The 6,000-nt window shown below is 34.7% G+C and overlaps 1 pseudogene; it reads right to left on the bottom strand.

Moving 5' to 3' along the window:
• Positions 1-4,808: 4,808 nt before the first annotated feature.
• LOC118966944 (small ribosomal subunit protein eS24 pseudogene) lies at positions 4,809-5,342 on the bottom strand (annotated as a pseudogene).
• Positions 5,343-6,000: the final 658 nt, after the last annotated feature.

The following is a 6,000-nucleotide window of genomic DNA, read 5'->3' as shown; positions in this document are numbered from 1 at the left end:
CATTCTATAATAAAAGTAGAAGCCAAATGTAAATTAAAACCATGTTAAGCAATCAAGATTTTATATCTTTTTTCTTAGAAATTATCAAGGTGTCTGAAGATTATTTGTTAACTCAGTTTATTAACCTAAATTGTTAAAGTTAACTATAGAACTGAAAACTACAATTTCAGTTTATAAACTAAGTCCTTATGGTTTGTAGCATAATAATTACACATGACTAAGTCAACTTGACCAATAAAACCAATGTAAGATTTTAAAAGTTCAGATCATAAAAACATTAAATCCAAGTCTTGCACAAACTAGCACTTTGTATTAACATTATTTTTACATTGAAGGTAGATCAATGAGAAGACCTAGAGCTGTTTTTTAACTAAAATTGTTCCAGTTTGTCCAAAGCGATATGATTAGGAATATTGCATGAATTCTCTTGTAGTTTAACTCTAATTCTGATATATGATGAACCTCTGTATTCATAAACCCCAAATTTATATAATGTCAAAAGCTTTCACTTTCCTTCCTTTTGGATCTTATAACTAAGTAACCAGGGCCATTATTCAAACAGTTATGTTTTTCTCCTGTATTAGTTTCAGGAAGAGAAATTTAAAGAGCCAGTATGTATAAAGTTTAAGACTTAAAAAAAATCATTTGCATTTTATCTGGGCTGGATGATATGTAAAAGAGTACTTTCTGGTTAATTTTTGATTTTTGATTAATTTCTAAAGTTCTTCCAAGAGAAAGGGAAGGAGAATTGCGGGAGCAGGAAATAGAGGGGACCAGCAATAAGCAGATCAGACAGGGAGTAAGTTAACCCACCTGATAATTTTATGATTCTGACAAATATAATTTCATGATTAGAGAAACAGTTGTAGGACTTGTACATAGTACAACCTGTGTCAGTTTGAAAGGTTTGTTTCTGTCCTTCTATCAGAAATAATTCACCTTGTGGAACTAAGAGTATCATTGGAATTTGGATGCCACAGTTCCGTGAGGATCATCTTTTTTATCAAAGTCTTCTAGTTCTTCATCTTTTTGGCTAGAGTGTAAGTTTCCAGAGAACTCAAAGTTTTTGCATCTTTTGGACCTATGAAAGGAAGAACTGCTTGATAGAGGTAAAGCAGGTTTAGAGTATATGGGCTAAAGTGGGATTTGGGAAGCCCTTAACAATGGCACAAAGATCTGAATGTGACCAGGTTTAGAAGTTGACATGTTAGGAAATATTAGGGACCTCTTCATATGGAGGTTGTAATTCTAAGGTATTTGGAGTTAGTATGGATAGGTCTGAAGATAGAAGAGGAAGAAAGGGAGAGGAAAGGTAAAAAAGGTAAGTGTGAAACAGGCAGATCTACAAGTGAGGCAGATTAAAAATTTTTCATATTTTATAGGTAAAGAGTCCTTCAGGAAAGTTTTTGAATCTGGATTGTACTTAGAAGACTGTCCTCCCAATTTTTTAGCTGTATTTTATAATAATTTTATATTCAACATGGAATTACAAAAATGGTACCAAGAATTCCTGTGTATCTTCAACCAGCATTCCCCAGATGCCCCAATGTTAAGATCTTATATAACCATAGCTCCTTAACAAACCAAGAAATTGACATTGGTAAAATACTTTAAATGACAGACCTTATCAAATTTTATCAGTTTTATATGCATTTTAAACAATGTGTATAGTTCCATGAAATTTTATCACATATATAGGTTCCTGTAACTACCACAGCATTCAGAATACAGAACTTCTCCATCACCACAAAGAAACTCTTTTCTAGCCTTTTTATAATCATACCTTCACCATAGTTGTAATTGGCAACCACTGATCTGTTCATCACTATGATTTTGTCATTTCAACAATGTTAAATAAATAGAATCATATATAACTTTTGAAACTGGCTTTTTTTTTAAACTCAGCATAATGACCTTGAAGGCAACATGTTGCATGTATCAGTAGTTTCTTCCCTTTTATTGTTGAGTAACATTCCATTATATGGATATACCATAGTTTTATCCACTCACATTTTGTGAACAATTTGATTGTTTCCAGTTTTTAGTTTTGACAAATACAGCTACTATAAACATTCATGTACAGATTTTTATATGGACATATGTTTTTATTTCTCTAGGATGAATACCCAAAAATACAATTGCTGAGTCTTAAGGTAAGTCTATGTTTAATTTAATAAGAATCTGACAAACTCTTTTCCAGAGTAGCTGTACCATATTATATTCCCACCAGCAATGTGTGAGATAGCTAGTTGCTCTATATATCCTCACTAGCAGTAGGTAGTGTGGGTTTTTTAATGCCTTTCTAGTAGGAGGTAGATGGTGGTTATATCATTGTGGCTTTAATTTGCATTTTCCAGTAGCTAATGATGTTGAACATCTTTTCATGTGCTTATTTACCACTTGAATATCCCCTTTGGTGAAGTGCCTAAGTCTTGCACATTTTCTAGTTGAATTTTTTTGTTTTCCTCCTTTTATATTTAGGGAGTTCTGAATATAGATCCCATGTCAGAATTGTGAATTACAAATATTTCTACCAGTCTGTATCTTGTATTTTTATTCTCTTAACAGGGTCTCTCAGAGCAAAAGATTTGCTTTTGATAAAGTCCAATTCCATTGGTATTTTTCTTTGATGGATCTTGCTTTTGGTGTCACATCTAAGAACGCCACCTAACCCATAAAATTCTCTCGTATGTTGTCTTCTAAGATACATGTTTTACTTTTCACATTGAGTTCTATGATTCACTTTCAGGAAATTTTTGTATCAGATAGGTTTAAGTCAAAGTTCATTTTTACACCTAAGAATGTACAGCTAGTCTAACATCTTTTGTTGAAAAAAAATCCTTTCTCTTTGACTTGCTTTTTGCCCTTTTATCAAAATCAGTTGGTTGGCTGTACTTGGGTGAGTTATTTCTAGCATTCTTTTCAGTTGATCTGTGTATCTCCTCCTCCACTGTTATCACACACATTGTCTTGATTACAATAGCTGTATGTTAACTGTTAGAAAACCAAGTAGTGTGATTCCACCAACTTTTGCTTTGTTTTCTGTTTTTGTATTTCCATACAAATTTAGAAACAGTTTCCATACATAGGAGAGAATTTTATGGGTTAGATGGAGTTCAAAATCTTCAGTGATTTTGATAAAAATTACATTAAGCCTACAGATCAATTTGGGGAGAATTGACATCTTCAATATGTAGAAATGTTTCTCAATCCGTAAGTACAATAGGTTTCTCTCTATTTTTATTTTTTAGAGCAATTGTAAGTGGTTATGTGTTTTTAAATTTTGTGGATATGTTTGTTGCTAGTGTATAGGACTACAGTTGGTTTTTCTACATAGGCTTATATCTTGTGATCCTGAAAAACTCAGTTATCAGTGTTCCTTTCTCTTATGTTTCCTGGAAGAAATGGTGTAAAAGTACTGTTATTTATTCTTTCAATGTTTGATACAATTCAGCAATGAAGCCATGTGGCCTAGAGATTTCTTTATCAAAAGGTTTTAACTATTGATTCAATTTATTTTGTAGTTATGAGACTGTTCAGGTTATCTGTTTCAGTTTTGGTGAGTTTTGATAGTTCATAACTTTTGAGGAATGGTTGATTTCATCTAAGTTGTATTTATGTGCATAGAATTATTTGTAGGATTCCCTTATTATCCCTTTAATGTCTGGTAGGTCTGTCATGATATCTTCCCATTCCTACTGTTGGTAATTTTGTCTCTTTCTTTCTTGTAAACAGAAAAATGCTTTTTTATCCATTGTGCCAATCTTTTAATTCATTTGTATAGACTATTGACAATTAATATAATTACTTGTATGTTAGGATTTCTACCTGCCATTTTAATTGTTTTCTATTTATTCTTTCTGTTCTTCATTGATCTTTCCTATCTTCTGCCTAGTTACTTGAACATTTTTTAGTATTCCATTTAGATTTATTTATAGTGTTAATATATATATATATCTTCATATAATTTTTTTAGTGGTTATTCTACATTTGCATTAATTAATTGATCATAGTCTACCAGTATCAAAATTATACTACTTCAGGTGGAATGTAGAAACAGACCACTGGATAGTAGAGATTTTATTTCCTTTTTATGCTAAAGTGCCTATCAAATGAACAATGTTACTCATGTCAAATTTCTCCAAAGTGATCACTGAAGTACCTAATTGTCCATGATGAAAGGAAAGTATGCCACTTGGAAAGATGTGTGCATGACTTAGCAAAATAACAGGATACCGTGAAGGAAAAGGTATTTGGTCTGAAGGGAATGCAGACTTAGACTAAAAAGACCTCAGGAGATCCTTGCCTTGATGTGCTTATGGAACTACATGTCTCCAGAATCTGGCCAAGGGCCAGCTGTTGCTAACAAGGATGCATTTAAAACAAAAACAAAAACAAAACGCTCCAGGAAGATACAACTAAAGAAAATAATTCTTAAAGTTTCTTAAAAGTTGACTTTTCTGGGTTGAATTGTGTCTTCCAAAAAATTATGCATATTGTGAATGTGACATTATTTGGGAAAAGGATCAAGTTAAGATGATGGCATTCTGGGATTAGGGTGGGCCCTTAATCCAGTGGCTGGTGCCTTTATAAGGAAAGGGAGATTTGGAGACAGACACACACACAGAGGGAGGTAGGCCTCATAATGACAGAGGCAGAGATTGGAGTACTGCAGCTACAAGCCAAGGAACACTAAATTTCAGCAACCACCAGAAGTTAGGAAGAATTCTTCCCTGGAGCCTTCAGAGTGAGCACGGTCCTGCTGCCAACTTGATTTCAGACTTCTGGTGTCCAGAATTGAGCAAATCAGTTTCTATTGTTTTTTAGTTTTTTTTTTTAAAGTTCTCAAGTTTATTAATCTTCATGAAAAATCTGCACAATCACCACAGATAAAGTCACTGCAGAATCTTTACTCCTTCTGTTGTCCAATCTCCAGCTCACTTTGCCAGCACCAATGTTGGCCTTTGCAGTCTCCCTCACTTTCTTCATTCTGTTCTTATGTTCCTTCTGTTGTTTTTTTGAAGTCTTTTTCTTCTCATACAGTCCATGTCTTGCAAGTCTATGTTTGGGTTCATTTTTCTTTGCATAATCCAAAGAATCATAAATCATGCCAAAGCCAGTTGTCTTGCCACCACCAAATGGGTTCTGAATCCAAATACAAAGATGACATCTGATGTGGTCTTGTATATTTTGACTAGTTTTTCCCGAATTTCTGTCGTAGGTCCGGTTGCCTTCCAGGGTGAAGGACATCAATGACCATCTGTTTCCGCTGCAGTAGTCAATTGGTCATGAAACTTCCTGGTCTGGATAGTTACTGTGTCATTCATGATGGTGGCCAGTTTCTATTGTTTTAAGCCACCCAGTTTGTGGTAATTTGTTGTGGCAGCTCTAACAAACTAATAACAATGACCCAAGACAAAGTTTGTTCCAAGGATGCAGGTTTGATGAGATGATATGTTCTGAGCTCATCAGCCATCAGAACAAGCCTTGTTGAACATATGTTTGGTCTGTGTCCCTCACTAGGCTTTTCTCTTATAGAGGAGTAAGAGTAGACAACTAGACAGATAATAGGAATGCTGACCTAAATGCTTAGAAGCCAAACTTCAAGGAACAGTACAAACTGATCAGAATTCAAAAGTCTTGGAACCAAATCTAAATCTAACAGTGAAGGGCTCAACAGATTATCTGGAGCTCACATTCAGCTGTTGTCTTGGAAAGGGTGGCCTTAAGAGTATGTAGATTTAGAGTTTGAGGTTTGCACACCATTTCCGAGTCGAGGGTCATAGTTTGTGGCAGGGAAAGGTCTAAGCCAGTCCCAGGAAGCCCCACTTTGGTCAGAGCTCACCAACCAAGACCACCATGAACACAGCTGAGGTCAAGCAGAATATGGTTTCTTCAGCTAGCTGAGGAACCAAGGAGCATCCTTAGAAGAGGATTGGAGGAAGCTCTAGGTTTGCACTGTGCTGGGTGAAAGAAGGGTTAACAGAAGTAGAGGCCACT

Source organism: Manis javanica, chromosome 6 (assembly GCF_040802235.1).
Source record: "Manis javanica isolate MJ-LG chromosome 6, MJ_LKY, whole genome shotgun sequence".
NCBI lineage: Eukaryota > Metazoa > Chordata > Mammalia > Pholidota > Manidae > Manis > Manis javanica.
Note: the sequence above shows the minus strand (reverse complement) of the source record. Positions and strands in the feature narration are given on the sequence as shown.